The sequence below is a fragment of the Ambystoma mexicanum genome, chromosome 1p (genome assembly GCF_040938575.1).
Source record: "Ambystoma mexicanum isolate Mex_15411 chromosome 1p, UKY_AmexF1_1, whole genome shotgun sequence".
NCBI classification, from domain to species: Eukaryota; Metazoa; Chordata; class Amphibia; order Caudata; family Ambystomatidae; genus Ambystoma; species Ambystoma mexicanum.
Window position 1 is genome coordinate 119,205,022 of NC_090921.1, and position 13,488 is coordinate 119,218,509.

Sequence of the window (13,488 nt, forward strand, 5' to 3'; positions counted from 1 at the left end):
AGGGTGCACTGTGATTATGTCCTCCATACACCCCGTGCCCTGAGCTGAACACCAATTGCACCCTCCTAATCCATGTGCATCAGAAACAATGGTCTATCAGGTGCTGCCGCACAGCACGTCCCTCATGGGCATCGCCACCTGCATGACCTGCAGCCCCCTCTCCTCCATCCTCATCCCCGTCATCATCCTCAGACGGTGGTCGCAGTTCTATGTCAGGGGGCATTGGCACATTCCGTCTGATACACATATTGTGAAGCATGACACATGCCATGGTGATCTTGGCCACCTTCTCATGCCCGTACAGGAGTGCCCCGCCCGACCTGCTGAGGCACCGGAAGCGTTCCTTCAATAGGCCGAATGTCTGCTCGATCACCACGCGGGTACGGGTGTGTGCATGATTGTAGTCCTCTTCGTGCCTGTTCTGTGGGTTCCGCACAGGGGTAAGGAGCCACCTCTTCAGGGGATAACCTGCATCACCTGCATGAGTGCAACAATGGGTATGTGTAAGTGTCTACATAATGTGGAGCGTGCACATATCACACAAACAAACATTGCATATTCAACGACATCCACTGATCCAAGCACGCATGGCAATCAGGGTAACTGCAATGTGGGAAGGTGAGGTGGTCCTTGCAAGTGGACATGCACCATGCATGCATACAGCAGGGATTGCCATGTCCCGCCAGAGTTTAAGTGATTTGTGTTTCCTGGCCCTGGCAACGTTAGTGCCACACTGCTAGTACACTGCCATTCCTTAGTTGATGTCCCCATGCTGTTTGATGGCAATTCTGTGGTGGGGTACGGGTGTGCCTCACCACAATGGCTACAGGGGATCCATTTGTATGCACTCATGTGCGCGGACCATTTCTGATGTTGTTCAGTGTACATTTCAGTTGTGATTTTGATATGCATGTTGCTGATTTGTGTAATGGGGGAATGGTGTGTTGTGCGGTGTGCATGTTGTTTGGAATGGCCTGTTTGGCGTAATGGATTGATATGTTTGCCGTGGCACTCACTTCCGGCATGTGGTCTTGTCTCTGGTCCATTGTGGGCTGCCTCACTGTACAGTGATGCAAATATGTATGTCCATTCTTCCCATGACACAAGTTCACGCCCAGTTGGAGTATGCATCTCCCCCCCCTCATTCACGGCCAGTTGGAGTATGCATCACCCCCCCCACTCACAATCCACATCACACTGACATGTGGTCGGCCTGCTACTCACCAAGTAGCCACGAACGTTGTCCAGCATGTCGCTCCATGTATCGTGGTATTGTGGAGTTCCGCAGGACCATTGCATCATGGGTTGAACCGGGATATCGGGCACAGCAATGTGTGATGATCTTATTGGAGTCACATACCATTTGGACGTTGATGGAGTGGTATTGCTTTCTGTTACGGTACACTACCTCATTGGCATGTGGGACCAGCAGTTCTACATGGGTACAGTCGATGGCCCCGATGCAACTTGGGATGCCTGCCAGTGAATGGAAGCCAACTTTGGTGTTGGAGATCTCCTGGGCAGTCCGTGGCATGTATATGTGTTGACTTGTGTGCTGCAGGAGGGCATCGAGCACCTGGTTCAGTGTGCGTGAGAATACTGGTTGTGATATGCCATGCATCTGACCTACCGTATGCTGGTAGGTGCCTGTGGCCAAGAAGTGGAGCACTGTTACTACCTTCAGTAGAGGGGGCATGGCAGTACGGATGTCAATGAGACTCACAATGTCGTTGTATATCATGTCTACTATGGTGGTGATGGTATCCCAGTCCAGACGGTACAGGGTGTGTATCTGCTCAGGGGTTAGGTTGACTGGACTGGCTCTGATCCTGGGTATTGGTGGCTGCCTCTGTGGTATCACTAGGTGCACTGGTGGTGCTTGCTGCGCCTGTCTTGCCCTCCTCCTCCTCCTCCTGCGTCTCCTCTGTGCTGCCTGTTGTTGTAGCTGCTGCACAGCAATCATGTCCTCTAGCCCATGTAATGCTGCTAGTATTGCATCCATCTTGGTGTGGGAATGGGTGTGGGGAGGGGTGTGGTGTGCTCTTTTGTGCTGCCAGTCTCCATTGCCTCCACCTGTGCTGATTTTGTCCACCTGTGGCAGGTGGGAACTCTGCTGTGCTCTTTTAACGTGTGGTTCGCGATGCCGGTATTAGCGCCTTGCCGGTAAGGGTTCTTTGGGTCTACTACATGCCGGTATTGCCATGTACGCATGGCTCGTGATGCCGTGATATTAGCGCTATGCCGCTATTTCCGGTCTGAGGGGCCGCGCGCTCACGGACTTGCCGCTAATAGTGCCACCGTACTTTGCGGTGCCGCTAATGGCGGTATGTCCGGTTCGTGATTGGGGAGGGGATTTACCGATACCGGTAATCCCTTACCGGTAACGGTATGTCCCTACCGCCTACCGTGTAATGAGGCCCATGGTCCTGTCCCAGAATACAAACCCTGGTATTCAGTTGATTATTTGGAATGCCACTGCTTTAAGGCAACTTTTATGTGAATGGAAAGCAGTAGGGAATTCTGTGTTTAATGCACCCGTCCCTGTAGGAATTTTGGGGCTGGCCATTAGAATAGGAGTACCCAATTTCTTTAACAGACTATCACCTTATTCACACTGAAAGCGATGTTGTTAATTTCAAATTTCAACAAAATCATCCTGCCTAATTTGGCTATGTGGGTATTAATTTAATTATTGAATATTACAAATACCAAGTATCTACTTTATGTGCCCACCCAATCAAAAATGGGAAAACTATGCAATCAAACAGATCATCACCAAGCTTGGTATAGATGGGCAAGTTTACTTACATAAATCTCCCTGAGTTTGCGCTCAGGAAAAAGGACATCAGGTTCAAGTCATCTGCGGGTACAGGACAGGGACCATCAGAATCCAACATCAGTCATGTGTAGTCTCCAGGTTCACTCCCTTGATTTTGCCTCTCCTTGGTCATAGATCCCAGCCTTTGTCCTCTCTGTTGGTTTTCTACAGCAATTTCATCAGCAGTTCCACCCCGGGTCATTTCAGACAGTCTCCCTGATTTTCATTAGTTTAGTTTAGTTTAGTTTATTTGTTGAGCGTGTCAATCCCAAGGGCATCAGGGCGCTATGCTTACAAGTTAAACAAAATACAGACAAACATAGGATACAGCAATATGTTACATGGGAAGTTAGATACATAATATTTACATAGGAAATCATGAACAAAGTGTTACATAAGGAATCCGATACATAATATTAACATATATACATCAGGCAGGAGTTCAAAAACATGTACACATTAGGGCGTGGTTATGTGGCCATGGTAAGGTCTTGCTCGTATAGCCTCACTTTGACCTTTTTCAGGAATGAGGGATAGGAGGGTTCCTCTCTTACTGGCAGTGGAATGGTGTTCCATTTCTTAGCAACGAGGACTGGGTAACTAGCTCCTCCTGCTCTTTGTAACTTGTAGTGTGGAATGTTGACACAATGCATCTGGGCTGTTCTTGTTGGTCAACTAGATGTGTGGGCAGTGATAGCGTTGGATAGGTAGATGGACGCCTGTTTGGATAAGCACAGGGAAAATGTTTTGGGGGCTATCCTTTGTTTGTTATTAAGCCAATTGATAGAGTTTCGGATATCTGAAAAGTGTTGTTTCTTAGAGATGTTCAATACTTCTCGGATAGCATTATTTTGCGTGACCTGCATTTTGTTGAGGTTTTGTTGTGAAGTACCAAGATAGAGCACGTTACAATGATAGAGCTTGGATATGACCAAGGCTCTTGCAATTGTGATGCAATTAGCTGGTGTCAAGTATGGATGACAGGCAGTTATAAGCTTACATGTATATGCCGCTGAGGAGGCCATAGCATTAGTTTGTCTCGTTAAGTTAAGTGCTGAGTCAATGTAGACTCCCAATGTTTTGACCACGTTGGATACTTTGATTACATTACCATCGATATTGAATAAGGTGAATAGTACATCCATTGTGCGTCCTAAACTCTAAAACTCTCTAAATGATGACATGCCAGCTCATTGGTCATAGGTTTTGATTAGACAACTCTCATCCATACCCTTATGCAAGCCTAGCCTCTTCTCCTTTGATTGGTGCCTTTCAGTTGTCAAGCCCAGATTTTGGGAGGGATAATGTAACCCACTGGAATCCACCTTTTTACATATTTCAGTTTTGCCATTAAAAACTCTAAGGTGGCAAAAATGTTTTATATACAGTTAAGCATAACAACATAGCTATGTATGTGTTCTTCTCATCATGCCAGACATATAGCACTATGTCCCTTTGCAGCACGATGGACGCCTGTTTGCATAAGCACAGGGACCCGCAAAGGACCTAGGAATTGAGCGGTAAGGGTTTAACGGCACCGGCATCATTACCGGTGACCGTTAACCCTTACCGCCCAACTCAGAATGAGGCCCAGTGTTTCTTCACCTTTAGGCCCATTTAGTTTTGATCTCTCTGGACACAGTATTTTGATGTGGCAGTTTGGGAATGAAATATTGCCTTTTTGTCTGTCAGCACACAGTGGGCCTCATTCTGAGTTTGGAGGTAATCACGGCGCTATTAGCGCCATGACTACCTCCAATACCGGTACCGAGTCCGCCCTCGTTCAATGGGGACTTACCAGTCTATTCCGACCTTTGCGGGACCGGTAAGTCCCCATTGAAAAATCCATTCCCCATTCCCTTTTGAGCCCCCATAGGGCTCAATGGGAAGGGGGAAGGCGCTAATAATGGTACTACAAATTGTGGTACCGCTATTAGCTCTAAAGTCCCTTAACGGGTCCTGTCCTTAACGCCTGGTAAAACCTGGCGTGAAGGAAGGGACCCGTTAAGGGAACTCGGAATAGGGTGCAAAGGGATTACCGGCACCGGTGTCTTTACCGGTGCCCGGTATCCCTTTGCGCCCAACTCGTAATGAGGCCCGGTGTGTTTTTCAATTGCAAACAGGATTTCTGCACTCTTAGGCCCAACGTGGCTAGAGCCAGTTAATTTGATCCTGCGACTGACTTTAAACCTTACAGCCGTCCACATATGTCTTGTTTTCAATTCATTAGGTAGTGTTTTAAAAGCAAAAAGATAAAAATAAAAAAAACCACAAGGCTTTCATAGTAACGCACCTTTTTACTGTGAGCAGGACCTACCTGGACTATGGAGGGTGAGCGCCGTGGTCGGAACGTCCCATGACGTTGGATAACCTGGTCTGCTTCCAGGGGATCGAGGGCTGGGTGGCCAGTCATTTCTGTAACCTGAAAATCCAGTTTCTTTTGTTAGCCATTTCGAGTCCACTGATGTCAGCGGTTTCGTTGCTGCTTGCCTAAAGCCGCTCTATTACCGGTACCCTCCCTTTCCTTCCTGTGCCCGCCCCCTCCCACTCCACCCTTAAATTGGTGGGATTCACTTCCGATTCTGTGATCGCTTTTCCTCTGCATGTAGAAACCCTTGCTTGCATCTGTTGATTGACACATGCTATCTTTAAAAACTGGTAAACATTTTAAAGGCTTCAGTAGTTTATCGTCTTTTCTTTGGAAATTCTGTTCTCGCTGGTCTTGATACACACCTGCACACTCGATGGCTGCCCTGCATGCTGCCTGCACTGCGCCCAGGTGTTTTAGTGTGACTACAATGTGTCACCTCGTCACCCCCATTTTAGTGGTGTTTCAGGAAGCTTTAAGATTCCGATATGCCTCCTAAAAGACACCACAATCTGCTCCCACAAGTGACTGCAGTTTTTTAGATTATTTTCATCCGGTTCTATTTTCTATTTGTGCTTTTTACCTGTCTGTCGTTGGGATGATTGTGCTTGGTTAAAATGTTACTTTGTATTCTTAAATTTGAAAAGCGCTATGGTGCACGTTTAAGTCTTTTTTGTGCTATGTAACAATAATTTCTGAAGTAAAAACATTCATGTGTTGCGCTTAATCAGCACTGAAAGGGTAACTACCTCAACGTTGTTATCGCTGGTGGCAGCAGTGTATCAACGTTTCCTTCCTCTTCTTCACACAGGTCCCGACCTGACTAATGTCTTAACCATTAAGGAAGCAGGGAGCCCATGTTCTGATTCTAGTGTAGAGTGTCAGATGTACACGTCATCTCTAGTGGCCACACCCTCTCCTCCGTCATACTGGAATAGCAGCAAGAGAGCACTGTGTGTGACACCAGGTATCATCCCTATAATGGACCGAAGATACTAGAGACGTTATGCACTTAGACAACCGCATCGAATGTACCCTTGCACTGACGTGGTGGAAGGATGTCTACATACACCATTGAACATAGAAGAGCTATAACAGAAGTCAGACCTGAGCAAAGTGACATCATGAAGAGAAGACACAAGGACACACTGAAATGATATGCAATTACTTGACAAATAAATATGTAATTGAAGTAATAAGAGAGACATGTATAGAGAGACGAAGAAATTGTATTAATTGATAAGATAAGTGAGAAGAGGATCCATGAATGTACATACGTAGAAACGCAAGGTAGATAAGGTATATAAAGAATGCTGCAGATGAGAATATAATGCAATAAGAAAGTCCATGAAAGAAAAGATGGACATCGGACTCAATTCTGGTCTTTCATGAGAGTCATGGCCAATGGGCAGTTTCTCCCACACTAGATCTGTATGGGAAGGAGGCTGTCCCAGTAGCTTTATACAGGGCAGAACTGTGGGGCCATGCCAATTTAGGAAATCCTAGCTCTACCGAATTAAAATTCCTAAAGAAATTGGTTGCATGGCCCGTACTGCCTCTGCTTTATTGTTTCTAGAATTATAAATAACCCCAGTGTCATCTAAAGCGTTGATTAGCCCTGTCCTCTTCTGGCTAAAATTGTGGAATGAGGAGGGCCTAGAAAAATATAGAGACACTTTAAACCATGTAATGTCATTAAATGGCAGGAAATCCATAGAATGGGTCCGTCATGTAAAAAAGACTCTCCTAGAAATCAGGTCTAGCAATCTGTGGGAAAACCACCCAAAGCAGCTGGTGGGTACTAGGAATGCCTTAAGGGCAGAAGCGGCGCAAAGAGCAAAAATTCGCCTAGTAGTGGACGCCTCTAAGCTCAAATAGCCTTTGCCTATCTTGAAGTTATGACCCAAGGAAGCAAACCATATAGAGACTAACAGGGTAATTCATAGAATTTCGCAGAAAAGTGTCGCAAGCGGCTGGCGCAGAGTGTCCGCGTGCGATTGTCTGCGCCAGGCACGTGCGCTAAAACCGATTTCCGCGCACAGCGTATTAATGGATTTTAGGCTCCCAAACCAGCCGTGGGGCAGAGTATCGCAGGGACCCTGCAGCAGCGCCAGTAACGCCCCCAAGAACGCCCTCGCGCAAGGAAAAGCCATCAAAATCGCTAAATCATCGCAAAGGGCTGCGCTAACCCTGGACCAGTCTACAGGGCTGCCAAACAAGGAACGCAAAGCGGGTAACGTGCATATCAGGGGTACGCGTGAAGTTATACACGCGATTAGCCTGGGTACGTGTATTACAGGGGTACGCGTGAAGTTTTACACGCGATTAGCCAGGGCACGTGTATCACAGGGGTACGCAGGAATTATCACACGCGATTTGGCTGGGTACGTGTATTACAGGGGTACACGGGAAGTTCTACACGCGATTCGGCTGGGTACGTGTATTACAGGGGTGCGCGGGAATTCTCACATGCGATTTGGCCAGGTACGTGTATTATAGGGGTGCGCGGGAATTATCACACGCGATTTGGCTTGGTACGTGTATTACAGGGGTGCGTGGGAAGTTCTACACGCGATTGGCCAGGGTACGTGTATTACAGGGGTACGTGGGAATTATCACACGCGATTTGGCTGGGTACGTGTATTACAGGGGTACACGGGAAGTTCTACACGCGATTCGGCTGGGTACGTGTATTACAGGGGTGCGCGGGAATTCTCACATGCGATTTGGCCAGGTACGTGTATTACAGGGGTGTGCGGGAATAATCACACGCAATTAGGCTGGGTGGGTCCTCACAGGTGTTCCCTGTACACCCTCCACGGCCCCTGCAGGCAGCCCACAAAACAGGGGACTACCCTGCACACCTGCTCATGTCCCCCTGCACCCCCACCCCCCAGCAGTGCAGGGGCAGCCTCCACCAGGCCCCCACCCATGTCTCCCAACACCCCCACCCCCCAGCAGTGCAGGGGCAGCCTCCACCAGGCCCCCACTCATGTCTCCCACCACCCACACCCCCCAGCATCCAGGGGCACCCTCCACCAGGCCCCCACCCATGTCTCCCACCACCCCCAACCCCCAGCCACCAGGGGCACCCTCCACCAGGCCCCCACTCATGTCTCCCACCACCCCCACCCCCCAGCATCCAGGGGCACCCTCCACCAGGCCCCCACCCATGTCTCCCACCACCCCCACCACCCAGGGGCACCCTCCACCAGGCCCCCACCCATGTCTCCCACCACTCCCACCCCCCAGCATCCAGGGGCACCCTCCACCAGGCTCCCACCCATGTCTCCCACCACCCCCACCCCCCCGCCACCAGGGGCACCCTCCACCAGGCCCCCACCCATGTCTCCCACCACCCCCACCCCCCAGCATCCAGGGGCACCCTCCACCAGGCCCCCACCCATGTCTCCCACCACCCCCACCCCCCAGCATCCAGGGGCACCCTCCACCAGGCTCCCACCCATGTCTCCAACCACCCCCACCCCCCCGCCACCAGGGGCACCCTCCACCAGGCCCCCACTCATGTCTCCCACCACCCCCACCCCCCAGCAGTGCAGGGGCACCCTCCACCAGGCCCCCACCCATGTCTCCCAACACCCCCACCCCCCAGCAGTGCAGGGGCAGCCTCCACCAGGCCCCCACTCATGTCTCCCAACCCCCCCCCACCCCCCAGAATCCAGGGGCACCCTCCACCAGGCCCCCACCCATGTCTCCCACCACCCCCACCCCCCAGCATCCAGGGGCAGCCTCCACCAGGCCCCCACCCATGTCTCCCAACACCCCCACCCCCCAGCAGTGCAGGGGCAGCCTCCACCAGGCCCCCACTCATGTCTCCCACCACCCCCAACCCCCAGCCACCAGGGGCACCCTCCACCAGGCCCCCACTCATGTCTCCCACCACCCCCACCCCCCAGCATCCAGGGGCACCCTCCACCAGGCTCCCACCCATGTCTCCCACCACCCCCACCCCCCCGCCACCAGGGGCACCCTCCCCCAGGCCCCCACTCATGTCTCCCACCACCCCCACCCCCCAGCAGTGCAGGGGCACCCTCCACCAGGCCCCCACCCATGTCTCCCAACACCCCCACCCCCCAGCAGTGCAGGGGCAGCCTCCACCAGGCCCCCACTCATGTCCCCTATCACCCCCACCCCCCAGCATCCACGGGCACCCTCCACCAGGCCCCCACTCATGTCCCCTATCACCCCCACCCCCCCGCCACCAGGGGCACCCTCCACCAGGCCCCCACTCATGTCTCCCACCCCCCCACCCCCCAGCATCCAGGGGCACCCTCCACCAGGCCCCCACCCATGTCTCCCACCACCCCCACCCCCCAGCATCCAGGGGCAGCCTCCACCAGGCCCCCACCCATGTCTCCCAACACCCCCACCCCCCAGCAGTGCAGGGGCAGCCTCCACCAGGCCCCCACTCATGTCTCCCACCCCCCCACCCCCCAGCATCCAGGGGCACCCTCCACCAGGCCCCCACCCATGTCTCCCACCACCCCCACCCCCCAGCATCCAGGGGCAGCCTCCACCAGGCCCCCACCCATGTCTCCCAACACCCCCACCCCCCAGCAGTGCAGGGGCAGCCTCCACCAGGCCCCCACTCATGTCCCCTATCACCCCCACCCCCCAGCATCCAGGGGCACCCTCCACCAGGCCCCCACTCATGTCCCCTATCACCCCCGCCACCAGGGGCACCCTCCACCAGGCCCCCACTCATGTCTCCCACCCCCCCACCCCCCAGCATCCAGGGGCACCCTCCACCAGGCCCCCACCCATGTCTCCCACCACCCCCACCCCCCAGCATCCAGGGGCAGCCTCCACCAGGCCCCCACCCATGTCTCCCACCACCCCCACCCCCCAGCATCCAGGGTCACCCTCCACCAGGCCCCCACCCATGTCTCCCACCACCCCCACCCCCCAGCATCCAGGGGCACCCTCCACCAGGCTCCCACCCATGTCTCCCACCACCCCCACCCCCCCGCCACCAGGGGCACCCTCTACCAGGCCCCCACTCATGTCCCCTATCACCCCCACCCCCCGCCACCAGGGGCACCCTCCACCAGGCCCCCACCCATGTCTCCCACCACCCCCACCCCCCAGCATCCAGGGGCACCCTCCACCAGGCCCCCACCCATGTCTCCCACCCCCCCCACCCCCCAGCAGTGCAGGGGCACCCTCCACCAGGACACCAACTTCCCTGGCACTGAAGCTGGTGCCCCTCTGCCTCCTTGGCCGGGGGTTGCCACTGGTGCCAGATGTTGTAGTGCCCGACATGGCAACCCCAGAGGCAGGAGTGGGTGGGCAACTGGGTCCTGGTGCTGGGCTGTGGGGCGACGGAAAAGCAGTCGGGAGCCTTTGGTTCCAGCAGGGGTGGTCACAGCAACAGCACCCCTGGCTGATGTGCAGGCAGCAAATGGCAGGGCACGTGGGCAGCAGGCAGTCAGGCAGCAGCAGATGGCAGGTGGCTGCGTGCTCAGGGCTCTGGGGGGCAGTAATTTGGCCTCCTGGGCAGGAGCGTGGTCTTTCGTGTGTGAACGCGTGGACAGCTTGATACGTAGTGAGTGATTTTGCACGTGAAAATCCCACACGTCTGCGTGTAAATCGATGAAAGGCCCTAAGCGCGTAAACGCGTATGCGCGTCTATGAAGTCACGTGCACGCGTAGGAAAAAGTTGCGTGACACGTCCGAGTGTCAAAGCGTGTTATTGGTGGAAATAGCCCTACACGCAGAAGTGTCAAAGCGTGTAATTTGTGCAAATGGACCTACATGCAGAAGTGTCAAAGCGTGTAATTGGTGCAAATGGACATACACGCAGAAGTGACAAAGCGTGTAATTGGTGCAAATGGACCTACACGCAGAAGTGACAAAGCGTGTAATTGGTGGGAATGGGCCTAGCACGTACACGCCGCGTAAGTGACGCTGTACGTGTGGACCTGCATATAAGGTACATGTAGAACACCAATTCCTTGTACTGCTTTTCGTGGAGAGCGAGTGGGTGAATTCTGTACTTCTTGTCGTTTCACACGCGATTTACTTCACGGCGTTTCAAGTTCGTACTCCCTGTTACCTCTGACAGCTTTTTCTATTTTTTCTCTTGTACTGGTTTACCTGGGCCTGTTCCCTCAAACAGTGTTCCCTTCTACTGTTGTCCTGTCTCCTCAGACAGCGTACATATCTTCTTTTGGCGGGGGTGTTGCCAACCAAACGCGCTCATTTTTCACGCTCTTTTACCTGGCAGACGGTGAGTCACGCACGTATCTAACATCTGTGCTTGCCCCGTGTGTAGCCTACCCCTTCAGAGGTCATTCTAGGCTGCGTGTGACACGCATACGTTCATTCTTGTGTTACTGGGTGCCACAGCGTAGTGCAGGTTTTTCTTTCTGCACACGTGGTCTAGGAGGGGTTGCGTGCACGTCATCTCCCTTTTTTGGGCCTCCTGTGCGTTGCGTGACCCGTCATCTTTCCCCAGGGGTTACATTCAGCCTTGCTAGAGCACTAGGGTACAATTACCATCTGGTACCCAACCCCTTTGACCCCCAATTGCCCAGGACAATAGTCTACATCCACCCCCATACGCACATTAACATCAGTGCCATGGCTGGGAGGCGAGGATTCCGTAAGGGTGGCAAAGGTGGAAGAGCCACAAGTGGTGGCCGTGGTGGATCCGGTAGGGGACGTGGTCGTAACTTGCAGGGTGAGCCTGTCCCCCCATGTGTGGAGGACCAGTCACGGGCACCCATAATCCCCCCTCCTCCCTCCTCCCGTTGAGGCTGATGTGGCTGACACCATCCATGCTCAGCCCTTGTTGGACCAGCCCATTGTGGCACCAGACCTGGCTGACTCCATGGCTGACTTCCAGGTCAGCAGGGCTACGACACGTGCGCTGGTGCACGTTGATGCCATCATGCCACGTGGATCTGGGGCAGCAAGGTCATCTGCTGCACCAAGGAGGCAGGGCGGAGAGGCTGCAGAGGCAGCTGCGGCTCCATCCACCCCAGCCCTCACACACCCAGCCAGGACAGTGTCGGTCCTAGTCCATGCTGCTGACATTCCCCCTGACACCATCACACTAGAGCCAATGCCTGCACCAACTCCCATGCTGAGTGTGCAATCCCACACTCCTGATACAGAGTCCACCAGGGCTCCTGCCCCTAGTGTCCAGAGCGGCGCAGGACACTCAGGATCACCACCACCTTCCAAGCGGAAGAGGAAGAGTGCTCGTCCGGCACAGGCTGATGCCCCAGACACGGCTACACAGTCCGGCCCGTCCAGGAAGCCCAGCTTCACGGATGACGAACTGAATGCACTTGTCGAGTATGTGTCCGGACATGACAACGAGATGGTCATTGTTGCAGGATCCAAGACCACACCTGCACAACGCCAGGCACACTGGCAGACCGTTGCGGACATCGTAAGTGCCCTTGGAATCGTGAGGCGCACAGCCAATGATTGCTATAAGCGCTGGAATGACCTAAAGCGCAGGGCAAAGAGTAAGCTGGCCTCAAGTCATGCCGCAACTCTAGTGACTGGAGGTGGGTCTCCAGTAGTAGACATGGAACTCACTCCACATGAGTCAGTCGCTGGGACCTACGTCACGGAGGAACAGATCCAAGGCGTGGGAGATCTGGCTGATTACGAGGCATTGTCCGGTGAGTGCACATGCATGTGTGTGTCATCCATGTGCATGGTGTGTGTGTGAGGGCTTCTGTTTGTGTGCCAGGTGAGAGTGTGTGCGCTTGAGTCGTATGGGTCAGCCATGTGCTTCATGCAATACTTCCTGCGCAGCTGCATTTGGCCATAGCAGTATCCCTTCTGCCAACAGTAGACATCTAGCCCAACTGCACGCCAGTTGCCCTTGAAGTGTCACCTTGCCACAACATAGTTGCTTATTTTTCACTGTTCATTCAGTCAGATTGTTTGCATTCCCCCACTTTTACTAGCCATGTCGCTGTCCACTAGTCACATGTCTGACATGGCTATGGTAAAGTGGAGTGACTTTGTTACCTGGATATCATTTGTACACACATGTCCCTGTGCAATTGGACCATTTCAGACTGGCAGCTCCAGGTGAAAAATCTGACCTGTTAGAATTAGAAAAGCAATTACATGCGGGAACTGGACTGAATGAATAGGTGCTGCCCTCCTCTCCATCTTCACTCAATAGCAATGGTACATGCCATCTGTGTGATGGCATGTGTGTTTCACCTGGCAATCACAGGCCAATGTGTGATGCCACTGCCAGGCAGCATGCAGAAAATGTGTTCATCTTCCATCTTGGTGTCATCAGTGTGTG

General features: G+C 53.3%; 1 long non-coding RNA gene across 1 annotated transcript; it reads right to left on the reverse strand.

Annotated features, from left to right (window-relative positions):
- Positions 1-338: 338 nt before the first annotated feature.
- Positions 339-5,289, reverse strand: LOC138472468 (uncharacterized). Its single transcript, XR_011268661.1, has 3 exons — positions 5,136-5,289; positions 2,809-3,108; positions 339-477 (listed from the first exon to the last, which is right to left on the reverse strand). It is a non-coding gene; the product is annotated as an uncharacterized lncRNA (long non-coding RNA).
- Positions 5,290-13,488: the final 8,199 nt, after the last annotated feature.